The following is a 16,454-nucleotide window of genomic DNA, read 5'->3' on the forward strand; positions in this document are numbered from 1 at the left end:
GGTGCTCCAGGCTGAGACCAAGGGGTTCAGAGGGTGGGAGGGGGATCAGGGGCATGGAGTGGTGTCTCAGGGGTGCAGGTTCTGGGCAGCACTTACCTCAAGCAGCTCCCGGAAGCATGTTCCCCCTCTGGCTCCTACGCAGAGGTGCGGCCAGGAGGCTCTGCTGCGCACTGCCCTGTCTGCAGGTGCCATCCCTGCAGCTCCCATTGGCCATGGTTCCTGGCCAATCAGAGTTGCAGGGGTGGCACTTGGGGCAGCGTGTGGGCTGGAGCCCCCTGGCTGCTTCTATGTGTAGGAGCCAGGGGGACATGCCTCTGCTTCCAGAAGCCGTGTGGAACAGCCATTCCCCCTCCCTCCCCCCCCGACCATGCTCCCCGGCTGGAGCACCAGGCAGGGCAAGCTCCAGACCCTGCTCCCCAGTGGGAGCTCAAGGGCTGGATTAAAACAGCTGGTGGGCCAGATGCGGCCCGTGAGCCATAGTTTGCCCACCCTGCTCCTAGATAGTCTTAGAGTCTGATGCGGCTCTTCTGGCATGATCATCAGTAGAGGGATGGTTCCTGGTGGAGGTTTTCCCATAGGGAACTCAGTTTTCCAAATCTGGGCACCCACTTTTATAATAAGAAAAGGAGTACTTGTGGCACCTTAGAGACTAACCAATTTATTTGAGCATGAGCTTTCGTGCTCATGCTCAAATAAATTGGTTAGTCTCTAAGGTGCCACAAGTACTCCTTTTCTTTTTGCGAATACAGACTAACACGGCTGTTACTCTGAAACCACTTTTATAATGTGATTCTGACTCTACCTCATACCCTGTGCCTGTGTGTGAAAGTGTCAGCCCTCTTTTTTCTTATTTGTATTGTGCTCCCAAAGAAGATCGGGGTACTCCGTTTTCTTTGACTTGTGCCTAGTTCCTTATATTCTCATTAGCACTGATGCACAGCCTGTGTCCTGCAGTTAAGGCCCGTGTTAGAAAAAAATGTACTTTTAGGGCATTTTGCGATCTAAAATTAATCTTACGGGCTAACTTTTCACAATACAGGAAAAGATGTACCAATGAATGGTAATCTTGGGTCATTCTTTGGTCACTTACTTATGTCAAGCATTTCTTAACTCTAAGGCCTAGTATGGCTAAGCTAAAATCTTACACGCCTCAGCCTGCAGGCCTTGCGTTTCAACCCTACTTAGATACTTATCCCTTCTAACCTACCCATCAGTCTTTTTCAGGATAGGCCCTGCATGGGGAGTGGCAGGAAATTAGGCATTTCTTAGGTGCTTTTTCATTTAATTTTTTAAAATGTCTGCCCCTGCACAACTCTAAATTTGCTCCTCTTTGCTTGCTGACAGACCTTGCACGCTGGATGCTGCAGGATTGTGTTTTTGTCCTCATCAGAGCCCTGAAGGTGCTTCATTTCCCTCACTTAATAAGCCAGACAAATAAACTGGCTGGAGGTCTGTTCCATGTCTTGATTGCATTAAAGACCATCTTATTAGTGCCAAAGCACGGGTAGCTATAGTAAAATGTCACTTTTGCTGGTTTATTGCTTGGATTCTCACTCACTGCTCTGCAGAGACAGTCCATGCCCATCCCTGCCAAGTGCCTGGGGAGGCAGAGTAAAACGAAACATTTGTCTCCGACATGCTTATTAAAAGACTAGTTTAAAATCCCAGGTTGACTCAGGGCCGTGTGAGAGCACTGAAGGAATCGGGGGAGCTGCAGGGCTGCACACAACATGGCATAGCCTTGGCTCCAGAGGAAATTTTACAGAGACAGATCCCTGCACCTCTTTCCCCGTGTGACCGCTGGCTCGGCTGAGCCGCTGCTCAGGGCATGAGTGCAGGTCCCATGTCTACACTACGAAATTAGGTCGATTTTATAGAAGTCAATTTTTAGAATTTGATTTTATACAGTCAATTGCGTATGTCCACATTAAGCGCATTAAGTCGGTGGAGTGCGTCCTCACTACTGTGGTTAGCATCGACTTACAGAGCGGTGCACTGTGGGTTACTATCCTACAGTTCCCACAGTCTCCGCTGCCCATTGGAATTCTGGGAATTAAGCTCCCAAATCCTGATGGGGCAAAAACTTTGTCGCGGGTGGTTTTGGGTACATGTCGTCAGGTCCCACTCCAACAAAAATGTTAATTTATCAGAGCAGCTGAAAGGGTAAGGAACCCAGGCCTATAACTTAGAGAGAGCTTCCATATTATTTAACTCATAATTGATATAATTCAAAGTAAAATTTCACAACGCGGTCTGTTCTAAGACTAAAAATGCAGGAGGGGAGTCAGAAAAGGGAACAGTGACCTGTTTCTGCCCAGTTTCAAACCGGGGACTTTTTGTGTGTTAGGTGAACGTGATAATCACTACCCTATGGAAACCCAGCTTGAATGTAGCCCTCACATGGTCCCTATTCTACTTTATGTAATGTGTGGTTATGTATTATTAATAGTTTGGTGTGTCACAGGGCTTCTCTTTTTTTGCCACGACTTTGCCGAATGCACAGGAATGTTTTCTCTAGCTACAGAAGCTACCTAATGCAATGTCTATATCTATGGCCTTCCTGCTCACAAAGCAGTCATGCCCCCGCCCAAGGCTGACACAGCACGGAGTGCATATGACACAGCGACCTGGCTCGGGCAGGATCGCTAGCAAGGCATGATACTTTTGCTGTTAAGCAAACGCAGCAATTCTTTCCTGGCCTCTGCCACTGAATGCCTCCATCCATTAAGCTGTGCGGGAGGACTGCATGACCTCAGAAAACACGTCAGCGTGAGTGCGTTTTTTCCGCCTTCTAATCTGCGATAACCTCAGGGATGGAGATGATAGGGGGAGCGTAGAAACATTCTGGGGGGACTGCATGGTCACCTGTGCTGCTGAGTTTGCCACGCTGGCCAAACAGAAAATTAAATTCAAAAGTTCCCGGGGCTTTTCCTGTGTACCTGGCTAGTGCATCGGAGTTCAAAGTGCTGTCCAGAGCGGTCACAATGGAGCTCCCGGAGGCCAATACTGTCGAATTGCGTCCACACTACCCCAGATTCGACCAAGCGATTCCCCGACTCCTCCTCGTCGGGGAGGAGTACAGAAATTGATTTTAAGAGCCCTTTGAGTCGACAGAAATGGCTTTGTCATGTGGATGGGTGCAGGGTTAAATTGATCTAATGCTGCTAAATTCGACCTAAACTCGTAGTGTAGACCAGGGCAAAGTCTTGCGATTCTTCTCTGCAACTGGCAGTGCTGTTTTGGCTGGAGCGTGGCTGGCAGTGACAGCGAATTTGATTCCCTCTGTTTGGCAGCCCACCTCGCTTGCCTGCCTCCTGGGGCTGTGCAACTAACCAGGGCTGCTCCAGCCAGAGCTTGCACTCTTTCTCGTCCTCCCTCAACAATCCAAAGCCGTTCTCCCAGGACGGGTGGGGGAGCTAAAGAGCCCAGTAGCTGCCCCCTCTTCTTCCTCCCTTGCAGCACCCGGGGGGGGGGGGAGGGAAGAGCCCCTGGAGCAGAGGTGAGGCTGCTGCAGTGTTCCCACTTTCACAGTTTAAGTGATAACCGATCAAACCTGTTGTGAGTCACATGAGAGTACAGCGCGAGGCACAGTGACTAATGGGCGATCAGGGCGATGGTTCGAGTGATCCTACAACACCCTCCGAAAATAAAGCTCAATCAGAAACTGCACATTCAATAACCACTGGCTACATGAAACCAACTCCGAAGACTGGCTGGCAAAATGTGCTGATAAGACAAACAGCGGTTTATCAGTCTTATCTATAGGTGTTCTCTCTCTAGATCCTATAAGTGGCTATTGGGGGGGGAGGGTTGCCTTGTGGTTGGGCTTTGGGGTTGCGGTAGGCTTGCCTTCTAGGGCTTTGCCTATTTTTTGAATGTCAAAGGTGGTAACCCTAGCCCTGGAGGAGGGGCTGGAGCAGCTGCCATATGGCTGGCTGCAGCCATCTGGGCTGGTGTGCAGGGCTGGTACAGGGGTAGCACATTCAAGGGCAGGATACTGTTCGTGTGACTCATTGGGAGCTGGGTCTGCCTTCCAGCCACCAGGAGACCCCCACCTGCAGGAGGGGCAGGAGCACTTGTGCCAGCCACCAACGTGAGGCAGGGGCGCCAGCTCACAGGGCGCCAGCCACCAATGATGTGCCATAGGAGTGGCAATAGGCCTAGCCAGGAATGCCCCTTGAGCTGGCTCCCCTCGAGTCTCAGTAGCTCCCCTCACTTCCTCGCCTATCCCGCTGCCCTGCCCATTCACTGTGAGCTTCCATCGCCCTACCCCACCTCAGATAACACCCTCCCATTCCTCTCAATGGGGCCCTTACTCTGCGGAGTGTAACTATAACCCTTCTGCCAGGTGGAGCCAGCAGCAACAAGGGCCAGGTTCAGTGTCTAGGGGTTCCTTTTCACTAACACAACACAAAACTGGCTCAAGCCCCCACCCAGTGACCTAGACAATTACACACCACCTTCTAGGAGCCTCTAAGAGGCAATACTTCCCCTCTTGCAAGCACAGCATCTGAGTGTAGCAAAAACTTTTAATAAAAGGAGGGAAGTAACTCAGCATTAATTTGGGAAAACACCGCAACTAGGGTTCATAAACATAAACCATGAGCAAAAGACACCCCCCCCCCCGCAAGTAAGTTGGGCAGTGTCCTTTTCCCCTCAGGTTCTTAAGTCCCGCAACTCAAAAGTCTCTTTAATGTGCTGCTGAACATTTTAGTGGCATAGCATAGCATCTCTTCCCCCTCTTCCCTCTGCACAAACCAAGGACACTGGCACTGTGTCCTGGCTGCAGAGCGGTGTGCACAGGGGAACATAGATCACATCCTCCCACCACCCTTTGTGGAGAAGGAAAAAGGGTCAGTCCCTAGCAAAGCAAACCACTCGGGAAAGTAACTGCACCTGAGTCATGATTTTGGAAGGCCTGGGAAGAACAGCTCCAGCAAGTCAAATGCCTGCTTGGCGGTCACCATGTGGTATGCTCCTGGCCTGCTTTGCAGCAGCCGGGCTGAGCAGCCCCAACCTTTGCTGAGCCAATGGGCCATTCATTGCAAGGGGGACACTGGACAGAGGCTCTGTCCACACTGGCAAAAAGAGGACCCTGTCATTTCTCCCTAGTTCCCTGGCAGTAGCAATTGTGTGGACTCTGGTATAGCTGGGCCTTGGGTGTTTTCACGATCCTGCCCTCTACACTCACTGGGTCCCCCCACAGCCCTGAGATGTTTGCATTGGGTCTTGCTTGAAAGAGGAGACCATGTATAAAAAGCCCACCACTTTCAGTGCTTTCTTTTATTAGTGGTTCAGAGTGGAGATGGGCCTGAATCAAACCCCTCAGGTCCAAGCACCCTCAGGTCCAATTCACCCTTTGGGGAACTTTCAGTCAGGGCCTGGAGCTTGCACCCTGGACCCATCTCTGGTCCCAGCGTTAGTGTTTGAGTGAGTGTGGCTCTCCTCCTAGGCTGGGACATCCAGCTCCTGCTGCGAGGCCTTCAGCCTCTTCTAACAGCAAGAACTAACGCCTCATTCACCACCAAATTAAATGGAGAGCGGTGGCACAGGCGGTTCCCTAAGTCCAGCCCTTTAACATTAAAGCGTTAGCACAGCTGGCAGCATACATTGTGGCAGGCCAGCGTGTCTGAATCTGATTTGTACAACGGTCCCATGTTAACTGTTCTTCCAAGTGATTGGTTATTGCTAACAACCGCTAACCTCACTGAGTCAGAGCCCTGGCTTCCCCACAATAGCAGCATCAGTCATTTAAAAGCAACCAACCAACCCTCCCCCCACAGGCCTGCTACTTGGGAGAAGAGAAGAATGTGCTTGGAGGTGCTCAGCTACCAGTGTGACAAGAGCCATATAAGTTTCTAGATGAATGGATGGATTTAAAAGAGAAATGTTCTTGATAAAACTATAGGTTTCTCTGCAGTGTCTTGGATTATTTGTTCACTAGTGACAAAAGCCTGAAAAGTAAGGAGGCTTTAGTGTCATGTAAACAGGAGATTTACACACTAGATGGCAGTAAAGAACACAAAATCCACAGGTTGACTTCAAAGAAAACAAGTTGCCCTAAATGGACCTGCTGGTGATTCTTTTATCTATCTAAACTGTTTTTTAATTGGTTTTCTTGTGTTAATTTAGTGCAGAGATGCAAAGAATAACAGTACTGGGATGGGTGTGTGGTTAAAACATTGGCTTGGGACCCAAGAGAACTGGGGTCTGTTCCTGACCGACTCTATGAGCTGTGCTTCTCTTTGCCTCAGTTTCTCATTCTACAAAACTGGGATAATATTTCTCTGGATGCAAGAGTCAATTCATTATTTGCAAAGTGCTCATACACTATGATTAGGGCCCTATCAAATTCACAGCCATGAAAAACATGTCAAGGACTGTGAAATCTGGTCTCCCCCGTGAAATCTGTATAGTATAGGGTAAAAGTACACAAATGACCAGATTTCACGGGGGAGACCAGCGTTTCTCAAACTGGGGGTCCTGACCTAAAAGGGGGCTGTCGGGGGGATTGCAAGGTTATTGTAGGGGGTCATAGTATTGCCACCCTTATGTTTGTGCTGCCTTCAGGGCTGGGTGGCCGGAGAGCAGCAGCCGCTGGCCAGGCACCCAGCTCTGAAGGCAGTGCCCCACCAGCAGCAGCACAGAAGTAAAGGTGGCAGCACCCTACCATGCCACCCTTACTTCTGGACCTCTGCCTTCACAGCTGGGCGGCCAGAGAGCGGAGGCCCAGCTCTGAAGGTGGCAGCACACAAGTAAGGGTAGCAATACTGTGACCCCCCCTAAAATAACCTTGCAACCCCCACCCAGCCCCTTTTTGGATCAGGACCCCTACAGTTACACCATCATGAAATTTCAGATTTAAATATCTGAAATAATGAAATTTACGATTTTTTAAATCCTGCAGCTGTGAAATTGACCAAAATGGTCCCTGAATTTAGTAGAGCCCTAACTATGATTGTCATACAAAGGACAATTAACCAGTTATTTAGGAAATGTGCAGCAGGGGCAGAGGTAAAGCAAACTTCCTCACACACTGCATCCTGCCATCGTGCCTCAGCTATTTCATGACTGGACACCTGTTATGGTGTGGGAGTGATTTTATCTTTGTAGCCCATTCAGTTATTGGTGTCTGCTGAGACTGCCAGTAAGGGACTCAGCTGCCATGTGGACACTACTGTGGTATGTAGCCTACTGTTTAAATCTACCTCTGTACCAAATGACTGGAGGATAGCTAATGGAATGCCAATTTTTAAAAAAGGCTACAGAGTCAATTCCGGCAATTACAGACCGGTAAGCCTAACTTCAGTACCTGGTAAATTGGTTCAAACTATAGTAAAGAACAGCATTAACAGACACATAGATGAACATGATACTTTGGGAAAGAAATCATGCCTCACTAATATATTAGAATTCTTTGAGGGGGTCAACAGATATAGACAAGGTTGAGCCAGTGTACTTGGACTTTCAGAAAGCCTTTGACAAGATCCCTCACCAAAAGCTTTTAAGCAAAGTAAGCTGTCATGGGATAAGCAGAAAAATTCTCTCCTGGATCAGTAACTGGTTAAAAGATAGGAAACAAAGGGTAGGAATAAATGATCAGTTTTCACAATGGAGAAAGGTAAATAGCGGGGGACCTCAAGGCTCTGTACTGGGACCAGTGCTGTTCAACATATTCATAAATTATCTGGAAAAGGGGTAAACAGTGAGGTGGAAAAGTTTGCAGATGGTAAGAATTACTCAAGATAGTTAAGTTCAAAGCTGACTGTGAAGAGTCTCACAAAACTAGGTGACTGGACAACAAAATGGCAGATGAAATACATTGATAAATGCTAAGTAATGCACATTGGAAAACATAATCCCAAACATATGTACAAAATGATCGGGTCTAAATTAGCTGTTACCACTCAAAAAAGAGATCTTGGCTTCATTGTGGATATTTTTCTGAAAAGATCCACTCAGTGTGCAGTGGCAGTCAAAAAAACTAAGATAATGTTAAGAACGATTAGGAAAGAGACAGCAGAAAATAGCATAATGCCACTATTTAAATCCACGGTATGCACACACCTTGAATATTGCATGCAGTTCCAGTCACCCTATCTCAGAAAAGATACGTTAGAATTGGAAAAAGTACAGAGAAGGGCAATAAAAATTATTAAAGGGATGGAACAGCTTCCATATGAGGAGTGATTACAAAGATTGGCACTGTTCAGCTTGGAAAAGAGACAGCTAAGGGGGGGGATAGGATAGAGGTCTATAAAATCATGAATGGTATGGAAAAAGCGAATAAGTAAGTATTATTTACCCCTTCACATAACACATGAACCAGAGGGTCACTCAATTAAATTAATAGGCAGCAGGTTTAAAACAACAATAAGGAAGTATTTCTTCACGCAAAGCATAGTCAGTCTGTGGAACTCCTTGTCAAGGGATGCTGTAAATGTAGATCACGTTATCAAGAGGGAGAATCTGGAATGGACTCTACAAGCCCAGGCCCACCATTATAAAAAAGGAGCCTGGAAAAGAGTCTACCAAACAGGTGACCAAGTCTTGTTGCTGTTGCCAAGTAGTGACAATATGCCGTTGGTCAAGTGGCAGGAACCCTAGGAGATCATTTGCCAAAGGGGAAATGTGCACTATGACAGCAGTTCTCAACCAGGGGTCTGGGGTCTCCTGGGGGGCTGCGAGAAGGTTTCAGGGGGGTCCACCAAGCAGGGCCAGTGTTAGACTTGATGGGGCCCAGGGCAGAAAGCTGAAGCCCCACCACAGGAGGCTGAAGCCTGGAGCCCCAAGGCCTGCCACCCAGGGCTGAAGGTGAAGCCCGTGTAACTTAGCTTCACAGGCCCCCCTGTGGCATGGGGCCCTGGACAGTTGCCTTGCTTGCTACCCCATAATGCTGGTCCTGATTTTTATATGCAGAAAAACAGTTGTTGTGGCACAAGGGGGACGTGGAGTTTTAATAGGGTGTGGGGGGGCCTCAGAAAGAAAAAGTTTGAGAACCCCTGGACTATGAGATCCGTTGCCTGGATAAGAAAAAGGAAAAACAAATTTTCCATGTGAACTAGTTAAAGGCTTGGAAAGCACAGGAGGGCCTATTTATAGATCCCGAGACCTGCCAGATGACTTGGGGCCAGAAGCGCAGCCTCCAACAGGACCTGCAGACATTCCCATAGCAGAGAGCCTCCCTACACTCCTGCGACGGCATGCTAGGAACCTGCTGGGATACTTTAGTGATCTCTTCTCTCTCAACTGCGTCAAACCCACCTCCTCACCCACCACATCCAGATAAACCTGGGGGGCCAAACCTAAACATAGGACCCACAGAGTTCCAGAGAAACTCTGAGTAGTTCTAGAACAGGAGGTTCGGGTAGTGCTAGAACTGGGCATCACTGAAGAGTCCCAAAGTCCTTGGTGCAGTGTGGTGCTACTGGTGCCCAGACCAGATGGCACAACCTGGTTCTGTGTGGATTTCAGGGCCTTGAGTGCAGCCTCACAATTTGATGCTTATCCTGTGCCCCAAGTTGATGAACTCTTGGATTGGCTTGGAAAAACCAAGTATATTATGACGTTGGATTTGACCCAGGGATACTGGCAAATACCCCTTAGAGCTGACTCCCTGCTTTGCCATCCCTTTAGGGCTGTTCTATTTTATAACCATGCCCTTTGGATTGCATAGGGTGCTGCCCACCTTTCAAAGCCTAATGGATCATATACTTCACCACAGGCACTCTGCAGCTGCCTATCTAGATAATGTAAGGGTCTTCAGTGAAGACTGGCAATCATATTTAGTGCATGAAACAATGGTTCTGCAATCACTGAAGAAGGCTGGGCTCCCCATGCCCCTGAAGAAATGTAAATTTTGCCTGCAGGAGACTTAATATCTGGGGGATCTTGTAGGGAATGGGAAAATGCAGCCCCTGCAAGATAAAACAGAGGCATTGGGAAAAACTCCCATCCCCCAAACAAAAAAATATGTGTGGGCCTTTTTAGACCTGGCCAACTATTATTGTCTGTTTATTCCCCATGTTGCAGAATTAGCCACACCATTGATGGATCTTACCAGGACGTCTGCACCGAAAAAAGTATGGCAGACATGGGACCATCACAGTGTTTTAAAAAATAAAAGACATTTTGGGGCAGCAACCTGTGCTCTGGTGCCAAGATTCTTTGCTACCTTTTATTTTATACACAGACGACTCCACCATAAGTTTGGGGGCCGTACTGCCTCAAAATTTTCAAAGAACAGAGCATCCAATCATCTGCTTAAGCAGGAAGCTTCAGCAACATGAAACTAAGTACTCCACCATAGAAAGGGAATGCTCGGCCATTTGCGGGGCAGTAGCAGCACTGCGCGGTTATCTCCTCGGAGTCCCGTTCAAACTACTAACAGCCCCTGCTCCCTTCAAATGGACACAAGCAATGAAAGATACTAACCCATGAATTACATGGGAATATCTGGCACTACAACTTTACACCTTTACAAAAAGGCAGTGCCCAGAGTCCCAGCATGAGAACGTCTACTTCTTTTCCCGAACAGAGGGAGATCTTGTTCTTGGGAAGAAGCCCTATCCTGAATCCTTTCTGGAGGGGGAGGTATGTGATGGGGCCCCATGCTGGAGGGGGTCCTACTACACCTCACCCCAGGAAAAGAGCAGTGAAGTGGGTCCTCCAGCCTGCCTAAAATGAGCCCAGCAGGCTCAGCTAAAAAGAGTTGCAGGGCCTTACCAGGTCAATTCCTGCCTGAGACCCGAAAGGTGAAGGAGGGTGTGCCTCTCTGGCCAAAGGAGCTCAATAGGCTGCATTTACTGGACCTGGAAGAGAGAGGACTTGAGAATTGTAACCCTAAGGTAATGGGTGAAGATAAAAGGACCAAGTGGAAACAGGCCCAGAGAAAACAGCAGCAACTAATTAAAGGAAGCTATTCATGATTGTTGTGGATAGGATCTGTTGATCACTTGTATTGTCAATTGCTTGACCACACTTTAGTTTGTTATTTTGTTACAAAATATACTCAAGAAGAGACCAAATAACCAGTGTCAGTCAGGAAACAGATTCCATATGATAGCAGTCTCCAAAGAGCAGTCCTGTGCAGCAATGTTACATTTACCTTAAGCAGAAGGTGTGCTTCCCCAAAGTTCCATCCCTAAAGCCATCTTTTTATACATCTCTTGTACATCAGTAAAAAGTCACCTGAAACTGGATTCAATTAATTAGTTTTTTACCATGTTTGTTTCTGGTACCATTGTGTAACCATTTATCTCTTGTTCTGAACCCATGCCTTCCGGGTCATGATCCACCCTTATCTTTGTTCTGGGTACATGCATTTCAGGTACGAAGGGGTGTGAGACACCTCCTTGGTCTGTACCAGGATAAATAAGTTTGTGAAGGTAACACCCTTTGTGTTGCTATGCAGAAACAATTATATGTCCTGATATTGACAGTTTTCCTTTCTACTTGAGCCTAAGCTTACTTCCTATAATGGTAGAGGTTATGGGATACTTAGGATAAGTGAACAGGCTTATGATAAAGGTATAGGCCACTTTGTGCTATATAACTGCTACATTAATCCTTAATAATATGTATACTTATTTTATGCTTGGAATGCATACATTACAGATATTATTATCAGCATAATATATATGTATGCTAGTCAGCACATATTAGTCAACAGGTCTCTGGGCTGGAACCTGGAGTAGCGAGTGGGCCTGGGTTCCCCCACCAGCCACTGGCAAAGCACCCTAAACCCTGAGCGAAGGTCTGGATTTAAAGGGGCCAGCGATGGGGCTGAAGACCCTGGCGGGGACAGACAATTTGGTAAACACTTTGCTATCCTGGAAGGGGTTCGTGTATGTGACTTGGCCAGAGGGCTAAGCCACTGAAGACCAACCTAGCGAGGTCTGCAACTTATAGGGACCGTTAGGAGTGGAGAACAGATTGCAGTATCTCACCAAGCCAGTAGGAAGTATTCAAGGGGTGAGTGCCACCCCGTCACACACAATCTTTCTTTTGGTGATTTTATCTCAAAGGATATGGAAGTAGCACATTACAATGCCTGGTGTAGCAGCAGCCACAGTTCTACTCATTTCACTCAGCAGAGGGCAATATTGACTAAGAAAAGCAAGCAGCAAGTATTTGATGTATAGCTGTGAATGCCCAAGTAAAATGTTTGAAAAGTTACTTCTTTGCGAACTGTGATTTTTAATTTGGCAGTGAATCTTTGTAACATAAAACAGACTGAGCAGTGAGCGGCCTCTTACTTTTTTTACTTTCTGGGCTCTCTGAGAATTAGATTAAGGATTCAATCCAGTTAACCTTGACACATGAGTAACCTTAGTTACATGATTAGTTCCACTCACTTCAGTGCACTCAATTACCCACATGCTTAAGTATTTGCAGAATCAGGCTCTACACGTGTTCAGTGATCTTAGCAAAATGACATGAGTTGTGGATATGCAAATCTAGGATAACTTCAACTGTATGCCTGGGCAGAATGCCATTAACATGCAGGCAGGGTTGTATTAGAATGGAGGTATCTTTCCTCAACACGTTTTTTCTTCAAGGTTAGGATGTTGATAGATGCAAGATGACTTGCATTCGGTGTATCTTACAAGTTTCTAGTAAGCCGCATGAACACTACTCTGATGTAGAAATTGGGCTGGAAATTCCATGGAAAAGACTTTCCTAGAAGCTAGCCCGTACTTTGTTTCAGAGTAGCAGCCATGTTAGTCTGTATCCGCAAAAAGAAAAGGAGGACTTGTGGCACCTTAGAGACTAACAAATTTATTTGAGCATAAGCTTTTGTGAGCTACAGCTCACTTCATCGGATGCAGGTGCCACAAGTCCTCCTTTTCTTTTTGCCAGTACTTTGTGTGTCAAGAAATACAGCACATATTTCAGAAATAGCCTCTCAGAATGCAGAGAAGCAGCTAAATTATTTTTAGAGAACATTATTCAGTAAGATTATTTCATCTTCAAAAGTGCGTGAGTTTAAGGTGAACTGTAGATCTAGAGTCTTTTGAACTGCACTTGCACACAATTCTATCTCTGTGGATACCTGAAATACACTCCCTAGATGCACCCACAATCTGATGGCTTCAGGCGTCTCCTACAGAGATAGCTAACCAAACTCTGACAAACTAAACCCTTGTATTCTTTATTTCTTTCTCTTCATTACTTAAGGGGTGTGTGTGGATACACACATGCTCACACAGATATTAGACAATCTCTCCTTTCAAGTGAGAGAACAGAAAAGACACTAGGTAAATCCTCCCCTGAGTGGAAGTCTGTCCTGAACTAACCTGAAATAGAAAACATGTACATAGGACCTAGGTGCCCTAGTCATGGACCAAAGTAATTGAATGTTCATGGACCTGGAATCTCTCTCCCTAAGCTCCATTTGCTGTCCTGAAAAACAAACTTCTGGAGGCCATTCTCGGTTAGTGGTTCTCACCCCTCCTTGTATCATTGACCCCTACCTAAGACAGCAATCCCCCCTGAACACTACCCTTGCTTAAACTCTACAATACTTACCCACGGTGGGAGGACAGGACAGGTTTTTCTTGTGCAGCAAGTATATTGTAATTGAGTGTTTGAGGCTAGACAAAGCATTATGTAAAGATCACAAGTGACACCATATCTGGTGTTGATTACAGATTGGGCCTTAACAACCTACTGAGAAAATCAGCACTGGGCAAGGGTTGGGTGAACCTCTCTGCAGTTTTCTGCAAGGAACTAATGCTTCACGAAACAGCTTCCTGCACAGATCAGAGAAAAGGTGGGAGAGCTTCTCCAGTAGGGGAACAGTTGCCATATGGTATGAGAGCTGACAAATGTTTACAAACTGAAGGAAGCTCTCAGTGCATTTATGAAACCCATCCACTGAGGAGTGGCTGCCAGGTTTTTAGGCCCCCAGTGACTCTATGCAAAATCAAATAGCTAAATTAACATATGGAGGCAAGAGATTCCAGGCTCCTCCCTAGGCTTCTCTGCATTAGGAAAGGTTTCCCTGCAGCGCTCATCTGCACTCCTGCCATCTACAAACCACGGGACAGAACTAGACGTTTTTTCAAACATATACTGGTGCACAGCAGGGCAGCCCTTTTAAAAATTAGATTTGTTCCACTAAAATTACCATCTTTACTCTATGTCCCATCTAAACCTGTGATTCATTGCTCCCTATAACTGCTTCTGCTACCATCCATGGAGGGTAATCCATCATTACCCCATACACCATTAGGGAGCTCCCTACTTGTGCTGCTACAAATGCAGCTAATTTGGTAGGTGAACAAATCCTCTCAGAAAGCAGCCCAGGCCTGCAGCTCTCTCCTGCTGAGCTGAACTCTGCTGTAACCACATTGTTTTGCCTTGTTCAGAATTCTGGGCTGCCTCTCACAATTCAGGCAAGAGGTGCAGCTGCAAAGGCACCTTTGAATTTTTGGTAGAGGTTTGTGTGTGGGGGCAGGGTTGTTTAAATGGTTAAAAACAGCATTTGTATTTCTGATATAAAACAAGGCACAGACAGAAAGCTCAGATTAGACCCCTCCTGTCAGGTTGGGTGCCAGCTCATTGCCTACCTGGGGCTTGCAGGTTGCCAGCATGTTACACAGGAAGCTTTGAGGAAGATAAAGGGGCAAATAGCCCAAGGTGGGTTCATACCTTTCTTTGAGCTGTGACACAGTTACACTGCCTGTTAGGTTTGTTTATCAGCAGGGAAGTATTTGTCTAACTCCCCCTTCACACTGTTTATTCTTACTGAGCCTGTTGCCGCCCTTGGTACTTCAATGTATTTGCTTTTCCTTGTGTAAAGAAATTCCACCTTAAGGGCTTCAGTGCTTAACACTTCCTCCACTGCTCCCTTCCCACCAGCTCAGGCAGTCTGAGCAAGAGCCATGAAGCAATTTCAGTGCCTGAACTCCAGAGTTAGGTGCCTTCGTCTTCGACACGGCACCACTGCGAGGCATGCAACCCTGCTTAACTGCAGGCACCTAAACTCACCCGGTGCCTAACTTTTCACTGTAAAAGTTTCACAGGCACCAAATTTTAGACCCCAGGGCATGCATGTTACTACTTCCCTCTCTAGACATCCAGATGTCTCTCTCTCACCCCAGACTCATTGAGATTCATGAAGCAGGGGCAGGCAGCTAGGTGTTCAGCTGCCTAGATTGGGACCCAAGCCAATCGACAGCTTCTGAGCATGCTGACCACATCAGGTACCATTCAAAACCCATGAGGAAGAGGTGCCCACCTTATAACTTTTAGCCTAGTGGTTAGAGCAACTGCCTGGGGATGTGGGAGATCCACATTCAATTCCTCCTCTCTGCTAGAAGGAGAAAAAGGATTCAAACTGGACTCTCTCACTTCTCAGGAAAGCGCAATAACCAATGAGCTATGAGATACTTGAATGGGGGATGGGGGCCTCCCTCAGCTGAGGCTGTTTTAGTGTGGATAAATAATGAAAGCACAGCCAAATGACCATTCCACTGAAATACTTTTAGTGGAAATTGAGGGCACACAGAACCTTGTAGGATCGGGCCTTTATCCTGTAGAGCTGGGTTCAGCTGAACCACAAATCTAGGCCACCTAGCTATTTTATAGCTCTGCTAAATAACAAGTATTGACCAAAAACTTCTCCTCCCATCCCCAAGCAGCAATGCATCCCCCCTCCCATTTCAAACATTAGTTCGATCTCATGACCAATCTTTACTCATTTATGAGAAACTGTCCTGCAGCTGTCTTTTGCTGTGCAGCAGCCATTGAGCATAAGGGATGCAAAGAAGAGACAATAAAGCCTGAAAATATTTCCCCCCCTGCTATATCATACATGGTTTAACAGGAGTTAATTTCCATGCCTCCTGATTTTTGCTGGATTTTTTTTATGGCCATCCCCTTAATCTATTCCATTTACTAAACTTCAGGTCCGTTCCAACTTTCCGTGACACATGGCTCACCATCTCCTCATGGTGCCAAAACGTAGTATGAATCTGCTTGTGAGTCATGCAGTCAACTGTAAAAGAGAAACTATCCAATAAACAGAAATTATGTTGCTTTTGGGCTGCTTAGCAAAGGGTGGCAACAGCAACTTCTCCTCTCTCTATGCTAAAAGAAAAGGAGTACTTGTGGCACCTTAGAGACTAACCAATTTATTTGAGCATAAGCTTTCGTGAGCTACAGCTCACTTCATCGCTTATGCTCAAATAAATTGGTTAGTCTCTAAGGTGCCACAAGTACTCCTTTTCTTTTTGCGAATACAGACTAACACGGCTGTTACTCTGAAATCTCTCTATGCTGTAATCCCATTACTCTGATGAAAAGAGCTAGATAAGAGGAAGGCATTATTATTACTGGATAACATGATGTAGGAACACCCTCCCTCCCCTTGCTCCTCACCCCAATCATTTTGAAAATGTAACCCATCAAACAACAAACCCCAATTCTACAAAACAGAAAACACTTGC

Source organism: Lepidochelys kempii, chromosome 10 (genome assembly GCF_965140265.1).
Source record: "Lepidochelys kempii isolate rLepKem1 chromosome 10, rLepKem1.hap2, whole genome shotgun sequence".
Classification (NCBI taxonomy): Eukaryota; Metazoa; Chordata; order Testudines; family Cheloniidae; genus Lepidochelys; species Lepidochelys kempii.